At 39.0% G+C, this 13,780-nt stretch overlaps 1 protein-coding gene and 1 pseudogene across 4 annotated transcripts in view; one reads left to right on the top strand and one right to left on the bottom strand.

Annotated features, from left to right (window-relative positions):
* Positions 1–13,780, top strand: part of EXOC6B (exocyst complex component 6B) — a 711,360-nt gene that overhangs the window by 52,757 nt on the left and 644,823 nt on the right. The window lies entirely within an intron of this gene.
* On the bottom strand, positions 7,886–9,027 carry LOC138085935 (reticulocalbin-1 pseudogene; annotated as a pseudogene).

Here is a 13,780-nt window from a genome sequence, read left to right as displayed (position 1 = left end):
GAAGAAAAGCTATGACCAACCTAGACAGCATATTAAAAAGCAGAGACATTATTTTGCCAACAAAGGTCTGTCTAGTCAAAGCTATGGTTTTTCCAGTAGTCATGTATGGATGTGAGAGTTGGACTAAAAAGAAAGCTGAGTGCCAAAGAATTGATGCTTTTGAACTGTGGTGTTGAAGAAGACTCTTGAGATCACTTGGACTGCAAGGAGATCAAACCAGTCCATTCTAAAGGAAATCAATTTTGAATATTCATTGGAAAAACTGATGCTGAAACTGAAGCTCCAATACTTTGGGTACCTGATGCGAAGAACTGACTCATTGGAAAAGACGCTGATGCTGGGAAAGATTGAAGGTAGAAGAAGGGGACAACAGAAGATGAGATGGTTGGATGGCATCACCGACTTGATGGACATGAATTTGAACAAGTTCCAGGAGTTGGTAATGGACAGGGAAGCCTGCCGTGGTGCAACCTAAGGGGTTGCAAAGAGTCAGACACAGCTGAGTGGCTGAACTGAACTTGACTGTATAGATCAGAACTTTACATGTAACAACTGACTGGTTCCAAACTGGGAAAGGAGTACGGCAAGGCTGTATATTGTCACCCTGCTTATTTAACTGTTATGCAGAGTGCATCATGTGAAATGCCAGGGTGGATGAATTCCACCTGGAATTGAGATTGCTGGGTGAAATATCAACAATCTCAGATATACAGATGATATCACTCTAATGGCAGAAAGTGAGGAGGAACTAAGGAGCCTTTTGATGAAGGTGAAAGAGGAGAGTGAAAAAGCTGGCTTGAACCTTAATATTCAGAAAACTAAGATCATGGCATCCAGCCCCGTTACTTCATGGCAAATAGAAGTAATGGGTCTTGTTCTCCAATATCACTGTGGATAGTGACTGCAGCCACGAAATTAAAAGATGCTTTCTTCTAGAAAGGAAAGCTATGACAAACCTACAGAGTATTAAGAAGCAAAGACATCACTTTGCTTGAAAAGGTCCATATACTGAAAGCTGTGGTTTATCCAGTCGTCATGTATGGATGTGAGAGTTGTTCCATAAAGAAGTCTGGGTGCTGAAGAATTGGTGCTTTTGAATTGTGGTGCTTAAGAAGACTCTTGTGTCCCTTGGAGTGCAAGGAGATCAAACCAGTCATTCCTAAAGGAAATTAACCCCGAATATTCATTGGAAGGACTGATGCTGAAGCTGAAGCTCCAATACTTTGGATAGGTGATGTGAAGAGCCAACTCATCAGAAAAGAACCTGATGCTGGGAAAGATTGATAGCTAAAGAAGAAAAGGGCGACAGGGGATGAGATGGTTAGATAGCATCACTGACTCAATGGACATGAATTTGAACAAACTCTGGGAGACAGTGTTGTACAAAGGAGCCTGGCATGCTGCAGTGCATGGGGTCTCAAAAAGTGGGACAGAACATACAACTGAGTAACAACAATGGGATTGCCTGGTGGCTCAGTGGCAAAGAACTTGCCTGCTAAGCAGGAGACCCAGGTTCAATCCCTGGGTTGGAAAGATGTGCTGGAGAAGGAAATTGCAACCCACTCCAGTATTCTTGCCTATAGAATTCCATGATCAGAGGAGCCTGGTGGCCTATAGTTCATGGGATTGCAAAAGAGTCTGACACTACTGAGCAAGTAAACAAGAACAATGGATAGATACATATGGATTTTGTATTGTGTTTTTCTCACTGTTCTGTTTGTTTTCTGTGTTATATTTTTGAAGTTTTAACACCTTTTGGAAAACTCATAAGGCTAAATGAGAGAATATTTGGAGTTCCTTGGTGATCTTAACTTTCCTCTGAAACATGGCATTTTGGGAAAAACTATTTGAGCATGCTAGCCCTTAACCCAGAGATGTGATGTGTTCAGAAGGTATGGGGGTGACTAACACCAAGTCTCAGTCATGATTTATGGTTGTTGCTTTAATGTGTCGGTTAGCAAGATTAGTATATCTCTTTCGTGAACTGAAAAGATGATTTTTTGATTTAAAGAGTCGAAAGATCAGCCAGGGACTCTATCAGCGATAAAAATGACAGTTTTTCATTAGTGGTATAAACCATATTGTGATTACATTTTAAGTTTCTGTTTATTTTTGTGTTCTTCAGGATAATCGATTTGTTATTTGCACTACTTATGTTGGATTTATTGTTGCTGCCTGTTTGATATTTTCAGATATGTTCTGTTACCCTCCTATACATTGCCAGTACTTTTTAAATGGGACTGATTCGTGATATAATGAATGTGATTTTTTGAATTGTAATGAATTATGTCAACATTTGGAAGACCTGCAAAACTCAGAGAATGAGTATTCTTCAAATAATCAATGTCTGATGTTACATAATCATACATAGGTAAAAGTTTCATTTGAGGTTTAAGATCAATGGATTTTAATCTAAAACTCATCAAATTTTGAGGTTGTATCATAAATTTGCCTATATATATTATATATAAAGTTTCCTGATAGGTCTTTAAAAATACTTTGTCCTTTTTCCAACTACATTTGTGCAAGGCTGGATTTTCTCTATATACTGTAACCAAAACATGACATTCATTAGATTTAATGTAGAAGTGATACAGAGTCCAGATGTCTCCTGTTAAACCAGACATTAAAGATATTCGCACAAATGCAGAACATACTCTTCCAACTATTTTTCAGAATATACAGCTGTTTTTCCTAAAATGTATTTTTAACATGTAAATATTGTTGGTTGTTAATGTTAAGTGAATTAATTAGTATTTTCTAATTTTTAGTTTTAATTTCTAAAACAGTTAAGTATTGATGTATATAAAATTAATGTAAACAAAAATTATTTAGGATTACTAAGAATTTTTAATAGTCTAAAGGGCTCGTGTTTAAAATGTGGAGAACTGCTAGTTTGGATGAAAGAAAGCCGAAGGTATAAGGCAACTGAATGTAATACATGGTCCTGGACTGGATACTCTCCAGGAGGAAATGAGACCACTCTAAAGACCATTACTGGAGGACTTGCCTGGTGACCCAGTGGTTAGAAAGCTGCCTTCTAATGCAGGGGATGCGACTCCAGTCCTTGTTTGGGGAACTAAGATCCCACATGCGTGTGGCAACTAAGTGTGCATGTGTGTTGCATGCCACAAGAAAGAGAAGCCCAGGTACCTGAACTAATTACTGATGTAGCCCCCCCCCCAAAAAAAAAGTGGGACCAAGAGAGGGAAATGGTCCCCTGATTAAAAAACAACAACAACAAAGATTAGTATTGGGACAGTTAACAGGATTGGACTATGGACTATAAATTAGATTATAGTTTTATCAGTGTAGATTTCGTGAATTTGAGAATTGTGTTGTAGTTAGGTACAAGAGGAAACATATCTTGAGAACTTAATGCATGCAACATATTCTCAAATGGTCTAGAAAAATAAATGTACAAATACAGGAACATATACCGATGTACATATATGTACATATGTGTAGAAAGAAAATGATAAATGTGGCAAAAATGTTACAAATTGCTGAATTCTGTATATGGCTAAACAAGAGTTCTAATGTGAAAGTATTTCAAAATAGAAATTAAAAACTTATGAAGTAATATAATGAATCTCTTAGAAGCAGATTTTACAGATTAACTGGTGAGAGTTTTATTGTGCTTGTGAATGACTGAGAGGTTTTGAGCAGTTTATCAGTTCAGTTCAGTTGCTCAGTCGTGTCCGACAGTTCGCGACCCCATGGACTACAGCACGCCACGCTTCTCTGTCCATCACCATCTCCTCGAGCTTGCTCAACTCATGCCCATTGAGTCAGTGATGCCATCCAACCATCTCATCCTCTGTTGTCTCCGTCTCCTCCTGCCATCAATCTTTCCCAGCATCAGGGTCTTTTCCAGTGAGTCAGTTCTTCACATGACGTGGCCAAAGTATTGGACCTTCAGCTTCAGCATCAGTCCTTCCAGTGAATATTCAGGACTGATTTCCTTCAGGATTGACTGGTTTGATCTTGCCAAACAGTTGATAAATGGTTATAAACTCCTTTGGAGTTGTCGCGGCTTTTCAGAGGACACTCCTTGTGCTCTGCTGCCGCCTAGTGACATTTATGTTTATCAGCATTTCATTGTGGAAGTATAGTAAGTTGGGAATTTATAATATATCGTTGTAGTTATCATTTAAAAGTACTTTAGTAATTTTAATTAAGCAAAATAATTTTTAAGGGGAGGTTGGAGAAGATACTACTGTGAGGCCGCATCTCATGATCTTTTTTTTTTTCCTAAATTTTTCTAAATTTTTTTCTAAATTAAAAAATAATTATATTTTTGTTCTTACAGTTCCTTTCTATTGTATCCTTAGTCCCTCCTCCCTCCCACCTCTCTTTTTTGAAGATAGTATTTATTGGTTCCTCATCTGACAGAGGTATCTCCAGGATATAGTGAAGGACAGGGAAGCCTGGTGTGCTGCAGTCCATTGGGTTGCAGAGTCAGATGCGACTTAGTGATTGAATAGCAACATCTGACAGAAGTAGTAAAACTTCCTGTGTTTTCTTTTCTGTGACCACAGATATTAGTCAATAATATTATCTTAGTGTTTTACTTTATGGCCTTAAAATGTTTAGAATTCTGCTAGCCCATAATCTCTCATTTGCAATTTGAAAGTACCAAAGATTTAGAAATCATTTGTTATTAAAAGCTATCTGAATTTATTTGGTGAGAAAACTTAATGTGAGTTGATATGAGATAGTCTTTCTTTATATTCACCAATTGTGTGAATACTCCTGGATTTTGCTGCAGAGTTACTGATATGATTGATTAGGAAATGTTTCTTAAGACCTTACTGGGGACGTTATTTATAATGCACGCACTATAATTATTTTTTAAAATCTGCAAAAATCTGAATTATGGAACGTTTCTGCTCCAAGGATTTTAGATTAGGGATTGTAGACTTGTACCTGATTTGCTTAGCTTTGACTCCCAGTCAGTATATATAAAGCATCACCAGTTTATACTACTTTCTATCTTTTTTCTCTTTTTTTAATTAGTTGTATAATTTTCACATGCTATTTAAAAATTTTTATTGGAGTGTAGTTGACTTACATTGTTGTGTTATCACAACAATGTTGTGGTATCTATTTTTATATACCATATTTTGTCACTCTTAATCTGATCTTTTTGTCTTAGGGTTGCAGTTAAATATGTTCCCTCATTACTTCCAGTCTTTTTTGTTGAAGTTTCTTGTGTCATTTAGTTTGGTTGGAGTTTCTTCTCTACCAGTTCAGAATGACTCAAACAATACTTTTTGGATTATTATATTTTCAGAATGACTGCTCTGTAGACTGTATATTCAGAGGACTGTTTCATTGATCTTAAAATTTTGACTCCTATTTTGTTTCCCTGAGTATTGACTTCTGGTGTTCAGTGTTGTCCGATGGCTGCTGGGTTTTATTTACTTGATTACTGACTGTTTATTTTTTCATTTGATATCTTTTGGTTCTTCTTTTTCTAATCTACTTCTTATATGAAGTACTTTTCTGAGTACTTCATATTAAGTGTTATATGAAGTACTATTCTGAGTACTTCATATAAGTAGAGTTGTGCAGTATTTGTCTTTTTCGCTTAGGATAATGTCTTCAGGTTTCACTCATGTGGTAGTATGTGTTAGAATTTCCTCCTTTTTAAGGCTGAATAATCCATTGTATGTGTACTACATTTTCTTTACCCATTCATCTGTTGATGAGCACTTGAGTTGCCTCCTGCTTTTGACTCTGGTGAATAATGCTGCTATGAACATAGATGTTTATATATCTCTTTGAGTCCCTGCTTTCACTTTTTTGGAGTATGTACCCAGAAGTAGAATTGCTGGATTATATAGTAAATTATTTTTAATTTTTTGAGGGACTGCTAAAATGTTTTCTGTAGTAGGTGTACCATTTTACATTGCCCGCTTTAACTTTCAAGGGACTTTTTTTTAAACTTAGTTTTTTAGGATTTTAAGCTTGTAGTTTATTTTTTGTTTTCAGCACTTTACTGTTTCGTTCATTGTTGTTTGATATGTATTTCCTGTTAAAAAGTTAGCTCTTATATTCCTTTTATATTTTTGACTATGTTTTCAGTTTTCTGCAGTTTTACTATGAAGTATTGAAGTATAGTTTTCTTTGTGTTTATCCTGCTGGGGTTTGTAGAGCTTGAAACTGTGGATTGATGTCTTTCATTAGTTTTGGGAAACAGTTGACTATAATGTTTTAAATATTACTACCACCCCATTATAGAAAGAGTAGACTTCTTTCTACAGAGTCACAAATTCAAAACTATTTCTTAGTAACCACTAAGATATTATTTACTTTTTTTACTCACATTTCTGTTGGAGGATATAGTGAAGTATCCAGGAGGCTATATGATATGTGAAGACTGTCATTGTTTTAATGAGTAATGTAATATATGCTTGTATATTGTTATATTTAAATTCTTATTCAACTTTAATTTTTAATGTGATAAATGTCAATAAAATTAACCACATATACAAAATTTTGGGGGGACCTTCATATTTTTTAAGAGCATGAAAATATCCTTAAGCTAAATAGTTTGAGAACCACTGGGGTAGACATTTTGACTCTCATATATTTCGTACAGTCTTACATGTTTTATGGATTTCCCAGGTGGTGCAGGTGGTAAAGAATCTACCTTGAATCTCCATTTGGAGATTCAAGAGATGCATCCCAGGGTTGGGAAGAACCTTGGAGTGGGAAATGGCAACCCGTTCCCATTTTTCTTGCCTGGAAAATGCTATGGACAGAGGAGCCTGGCGGGCTACAGTCCATACGGTCACAAAGAGTTGGACACAAAAGAGCACACACATGTGTATGTGTTGTATTTTACATATTTTAATTTTCTTCTTTATGCCTTAATCTGAATATTTTCTATTAATTTATCTTCACTAATCTTCTCTTGCTGAAAAACCATTCTATTGGAACTCTTTTTTTTTTTTTTTTTTCCTCAGAGGGCTCCTTTATTCATTCACTTTCTACTTATAAGGTGGAATTTCAACCTGTAAAAGTTCTTTCTTCCAGTTTAGCCAGTGGCTTGGAACACTACTTTGTCAACTCCATGGTGTAAGTGGTCCCAGGGCAGGTTGGAAGGCTGTGGATTCACCAGACTGGAAGAGATGGGTTCCAGAGCTCCACTAGGCAGGCTTCCCTAGGACCCCACTCTCTATTCCTGTCAGAGGTCAGCAAGGAAATGGATTGGATTTCTAGTCACTTTTTCAAAGATCAGATCTACTTCATTTACATGTCAAGAAGAATTTCTCAAGTATAATAAAATATTTACCATTTTCCTATAGTTCTTCAAATGCCTGACATTCATCTTTTCTCCCTACCTTTAAAATTCCTTTCTTTTTCACATTATCTTTCTTAATTGCTTCTTATTGTAAAAAAAAAAAAAAAAGACAAAAAAAAAGATGGGTGGATCTGTTGTGCACATTAGTAGGTTCATACAGAAAAATGCACAGAGGTTTATATACCATTTACAGTAACAGCTCAGAGTACATCAAGAAGGAAGAATTTGAATAATCAGCCTTGCTCTGAAAGAAGCCTGTGTAGGAAGAGATACCACTGGAGCTTAATCAGAATTTTCCCTTACCAACTATTAACGGTGGCAAATGGAAAAAAATCTGCAGTTAAAATGCATAGCAGTCACTCCATATACTGCCCTCTCCCCACCTACCCAACTTCTGAATAATAGGGCTTTTCAAATTTCATTCTTCTTTAGTTCAAATTTCACAGAAAAAGCTAAAAAGTCATGTTTTAGTAATGTATCCCCATAGAGCCTTGCAATTTACCAAGATTTTAATGTGCTTGAAGAGAAATGTTACTCAAAGAATAGTGGTGAGTATTTTCCAGCAAATATTGAGTAAAAAACAATTTTAACCCCAATCTGAGGTGATAAATTTGCTTTCTGTGGAGCCATAACTGCTGTAAGTGAGACAACTATAGCAACCATCCAGGACAATAAAAGGAAGGCTATTATGCAGTCTGTCATGTTACGGTGAGTGTGCATCAGAGCTCATCGTGGTTTTTGGTGAGGTCTTCCCCATAATTGGTAGCTTGGCTTCCAACAAACATGTTCCAGTTGTCTAAGATCTCCTCTTTAGTGAGCTTTTCATCCTTGTTTTTGTCTGACTCGTACACCAGGTGCCTGGCCTCAGCCTGCGCGTGGTCCTAGTCTTGGGGGAGGATCCAGTGACGAATCTCATCTTTGTCCAGCTTCCCGTCCTTGTTCAGATCCCGGAATTCATTAAACTGCTCCCGTTCTGACAGCACCCAGTCTGGCTCAGGGCCACTTTCCTCGTGGGAAAACATATCAGCAATATACTCATCCTGATCCACAAAGCCGTCCCCATTCTTGTCGATGTCCTCCAGAGTTTCCAAAACCACAATTTCCTTCATATGCTCAAACTCCTCAGGATGCAGAAAGGCGGTGAACTCCTCCCGGGTGGCTGTCTGGTCACTATCGAGGTCTGCAGCCTTGAACCTTCTCTCGTCCCGTGGCAGCATCTTTTTAAAGGTGTGATGATCTGAGGTATCCTGAAACTCTGTGGGGTTTCCTAGGTAGTAACCATAGGTGGCTTGCTTGTATTCTTCCCAGGAAATTTTATCGTCTTTGTCCTGATCATAATCCTTCCAGACTTTGGCGACATTATCATAGATGTACCTCTTCTGCACCCGTTTGATCCAGGTTTTCAGCTCCTCAGTGGTGACAAAGCCGTCTCTATCACTGTCGATTCGATCAACAATTTTCCCCAGCCTCTCCTTGCTCTCCTCCAAGGTGAGCTGGTCGAAGGTCTTGGAGTCCTCCTTGCCCAGGAAGGCCTCGTGGTCGTACTGGAAGCTCTGGTTGTCCTCGGCCGGCCGCTCGCCTAGGTCCGAGTCGGGCCGCACCACGTGCTCCTTGCACACGGTGGGCTTGGCCCGCAGCACCGGAGGCGCCAGCAGCAGCGCCAGCAGCAGCCCTAGGGCCAGCCCCAGGTGGCGACCGCGGCCGCCGCGCGCCATCGTCCAGAGGAGAGCGCGGCCCGCAGGAAGGCTCCGAGCGAGCGACGAGCGGCAGCTCGGGAATGGGGGCTTAGAGCGCGCGCGGCGGCGGCGGGGCTGGGGCCAGGGCTGGCGCCGGGAGGGAGGGGACGGGCCGGCCCCTCGGCCAGCGCCCGCCCCGTGCCAGAGCGGAGCTATTGGAACTCTTAATTTTAAAAATTACAGCAATCCCACTGCTGGGCATACACACTGAGGAAACCAGAACTGAAAGAGACACGTGTACCCCAGTGTTCATCGCAGCACTATTTATAATAGCCAGGACATGGAAGCAACCTAGATGTCCATCAGCAGATGAATGGATAAGAAAGCTGTGGTACACATACACCATGGAGTATTACTCAGCCAGTAAAAAGAATACATGTGAATCAGTTCTAATGAGATGGATGAAACTCGAGCCAATTATACAGAGTGAAGTAAGCCAGAAAGAAAAACACCAATACAGTATACTAACACATATATATGGAATTTAGAAAGATGGTAATGATAACCCTGTATGCGAAACAGCAAAAGAGACACAGATGTATGGAACAGTCTTTTGGACTCTGTGGGAGAGGAAGAGGGTGGGATGATTTGGGAGAATGGCATGGAAACATATGTAATACCATATATGAAACGAATTGCCAGTCCAGGTTCAATGCATGATACTGGATGCTTGGGGCTGGTGCACTGAGGGATGGTATGGGGAGAGAGGAGGGAGGGGGTTTCAGGATGGGGAACACATGTACACCCATGGTGGATTCATGTTGATGTATGGCAAAACCAGTAAAATATTGTAAAGTAATTAACCTCCAATTAAAATAAATCAATTTATATTAAAAAAATAAATAGTGCTGCTATAAAAAATTACAGTTTTCATTTCTGATTTTTCTGTTTTTAAATAACATAGATTTCAATGCTCTGGTGAATTATCCATCTTTTCATCTATTTTGTTCATCTTTTTCTTATCATATTACTCATAGACATTTTAAGTCCTTTTCTCATAACTTCTAATATCTAGATTATCTGGATCTTGATTTTCAGTTTTATGGTCTTCTTCCTTGGCATGCTTGGTAATTTTGGACTGAATGAGAATTAAAAAAGTCATGGAGGTTCTGCCTTCCCTTGCTTAAGGTTAAACTGTCTTTCCCTTACCCCCTTTTTAAGGTAGATAGAATGGCAGTGATCTCAATCCAGTCAGGGACAGAACTCTGGCTATCTCTGGGTCAGTACTGCCTTTTGATATAGTCTTTCATATATTCTAAAGAGCCTTGAAGTGATGATTAAGTTTCCTTTCTTCAGATGGACACTACTTTCTGTCTTTACTCCATACCTCAAGACTACCTAAAACTCTGTTCTGCTTCTCAGAGGCTTTTGCTTGTCTTCTTAGCCTCTTGCCCACTGTGGATTAAGAGTTCAGTGCCCGTGTTGAAGGAAGAACAGAAGAATGTTGTGTTTTTTACTATAGTTTTTTCTCTAGGAACTTCACCTCTTCTTTTTTAAAGTTAATTAATTCATTTTAATTGGGGATGAACACTTTACAGTATTGTGGTGGTTTTTGCCATCCATCAACATGCATCAGCCATGGGTGCACGTGCGTCACCCCATCCTGAATCCTCCTTCCACCTCCCTCCTCACCCCATCCTTCTGGATTGCCCCAGAGCACTGCCTTTGAGTGCCCTGGTTCATGCATCAAACTTGCTCTGGTCATCTATTTTACTTATGGAAATATATGTTTCAATGCTGTTCTCTCAAAGAATCCCACCCTTCCACATAGTCCAAAAGTCTGTTCCTTACATCTGTGTCTCTTTTCTTGCCTTGCATATAGGATTGTTGTTACTGTCTTTCTAAATTCCATATGTATGTGGTAATATACTGTATTGGTGTTTCTATTTCTGACTTACTTTGCACTGTATAATAGGCTCCAGTTTCATCCACTTCATTAGAACTGACTCAAATATGTTCTTTTTTATAGCTGAGTAATATTCCATTGTGTATATGTACCACAGCTTTCTTATCCATTCGTCTGCTGATGGACATCTAGGTTGCTTCCATGTCCTATCTATTGTAAGCAGTGCTGCAATGAATATTGGGGTACACGTGTCTCTTTCAGTTCTTGTTTCCTTGGTGTGTATGCCTAGCAGTGGGATTGCTAGGTTGTATGGCAGTTCTATTTCCAGTTTTTTAAGGACTATCCACACTATTCTCCATTGTGGCTGTACCAGTATGCATTTCCACCAACAGTGTAAAAGGGCTCCCTTTTCCCCACACCCTCGCCAGCATTTATTGTTTGTAGACTGTTTGATGGCAGCCATTCTGACTGGTGTGAGATGATACCTCATTGTGGTTTTGATCTGCATTTCTCTAATAGTGATGTTGAACATTTTTTCATCTGTTTATTAGCCATCTGTATGTCTTCTTTGGAAAAATGTCTGTTTGGAACTTCACCTCTTAAGTCTCTAATTTATGTCACTTCAGTGCCACAAAACTGTCATAAGCTGATTTCTCTACCTCTTCTACTTGATTCCTTTAATGGAAACAGCCTCTTGTGCGCAGATTTGGCAAATATCTTGGGAAAAAGTGAATAAAGAATGTTGGTACACCCCTTTTCATTCTTCCCCTGGTCTCCAGCATTTTGTTCCCTTAATTTCTGATTGTCTAGCAGCTCTGTAAGTCAGCCAAGAAAGAACATCACAAATATAGTATGCAGAAAGGCTGAACAGGTGCTAGTTCAGATTTGAGCAGGGGAAATGAGGTCATCAAGAGAGAGTTTTCCAGAAAAGGGGGGGTTCCATTAAGACAGGGATGGTAATCTTAGTATACAACCTGGCTTAACAATAAAGAATATTATATAAACTAATACAAATATTGTTTATTGGCTTTCAAAGACAAAGTACTGGTAAACCATAAAAGCCGCTTTTGATTCTGGTACAGAATATCTATGTTACCAACTCAGTCAGGGTATAACTCATTTCATCAATTGGAAGAAGGTGAGGTAAGGAAATCGAAAGAAAGTAATGAAGAGCTAATGCCTCACTTTGCACAGGTAGGGGGTTGAGATAATCTATAGATAATAATGTAAGAATTAAAAGCTTAAGTACATTATTAAGAAATAAAAGCACAGTATTAAGCATAGTATATTACTTACAAAAATCTTTAGAAAAACTAACAGTGGTATATGTATATTGAGGAGGGGAATGTATGATATGATGAGGTAAATCTGCTCTGATTATAGCAGGAGGTAGTCAGTATCTAAGCTGATAAAGGAGCTTCCTGGGTGGCTCAGCGGTAAAGACTCCACCTACCAATGCAGGAGACTGCAGGAGACATGGGTTTGATCCCTGCACTGGGAAGACCTGCTGGAGGAGGAAATGGCAACCCACTCCAGTATTCTTGACTGGAAAAGTCCATGGACAGGGGAACCTGGTGGGCTACAGTCCGTGGGGTCGCAAAGAGTCAGACATGACTGAGTGACTGAGCACAATAAAAAGAAAGTAGTCTTATCATATTTTTTTTACAGATATGGGTTTCAGTTCAGTTGCTCAGTCGTGTCCGACTCTTTGCGACCCCATGAATCGCAGCACGCCAGGCCTCCCTGTCCATCACCATCTCCCGGAGTTCACTCAAACTCATGTCCATCGAGTCGGTGATGCCATCCAGCCATCTCATCCTCTGTTGTCTCCTTCTCCTCCTGCCCCCAATCCCTCCCAGTATCAGAGTCCCTTCCATTGAGTCAACTCTTCGCATGAGGTGCCCAAAGTACTGGAGTTTCAGCTTTAGCATCATTCCTTCCAAAGAACACCCAGGGCTGATCTCCTTTAGAATGGACTGGTTGGATCTCCTTGCAGTCCAAGGGACTCTCAAGAGTCTTCTCCAACTCCACAGTTCAAAAGCATCAATTCTTCGGCGCTCAGCCTTCTTCACAGTCCAACTCTCACATCCATATATGACCACTGGAAAAACCATAGCCTTGACTAGAGGGACCTTTGTTGGCAAAGTGATGTCTCTGGGTTTACCTCCACAAAATTAAAATCAGAAATTTTAAAAAGCTCAAAGTGATTTCCTCTGGTATATTAGAATGGAAGTGCAAGAAGCCTAAAGATCCTTAAGCAGGATAAACACAAGCAACAAAACTATACCAAGGCACCATCAAAAGAATCACAGCAATAGCTCAAAAGATGAGAAGGGGAAAATGAAAGTGTACTCAATTAATTACAAAGAAAAAGAGGGAATTATTTATATTAACATAATTACCTATTTGACTAGGTTTAAATTTATTATCTTGCTATTATGCATTTATCCCATCTGTCCCCCTTTTTTCTCTTTTTTACCTCTCCTTAACTAAATTAGATTAACTGAATACATTTTAGGATTCCAATTTTCTCCAGTATTGTCTTATTCAGTATATCTTTTTATTTTATTTATATGTTTTCATTATTCCTTTAGGGTTTATAATATGCATTTTTACTATTTGCTACTACCTGAATGTTTTGTATCTCTTTAAAATTCATATGTTGTTATCTTAACCTCCCCTTCAATGTGATATTAGGAGGTGAGGTGTTTGGGAGTTAATTAGTTCATGACGAAGTCGTGAGAATGAAATTCTCTTGAATGGGATTTGTACCCGTGTAAGGACAGACATGAAAGCTCTCTCTGTTCTCTGCAATGTGAAGATACAGTGAGAAGACGGTTGTTTGGTAGACCAGGAACCTGGGTCTCACCGAACATTGGATTTACC

This window comes from Capricornis sumatraensis, chromosome 1 (assembly GCF_032405125.1).
Source record: "Capricornis sumatraensis isolate serow.1 chromosome 1, serow.2, whole genome shotgun sequence".
Taxonomy (NCBI): domain Eukaryota; kingdom Metazoa; phylum Chordata; class Mammalia; order Artiodactyla; family Bovidae; genus Capricornis; species Capricornis sumatraensis.
The sequence above is the reverse complement of the archived record's forward strand: the minus strand, read 5'-3'. Positions and strand labels throughout refer to the sequence as shown.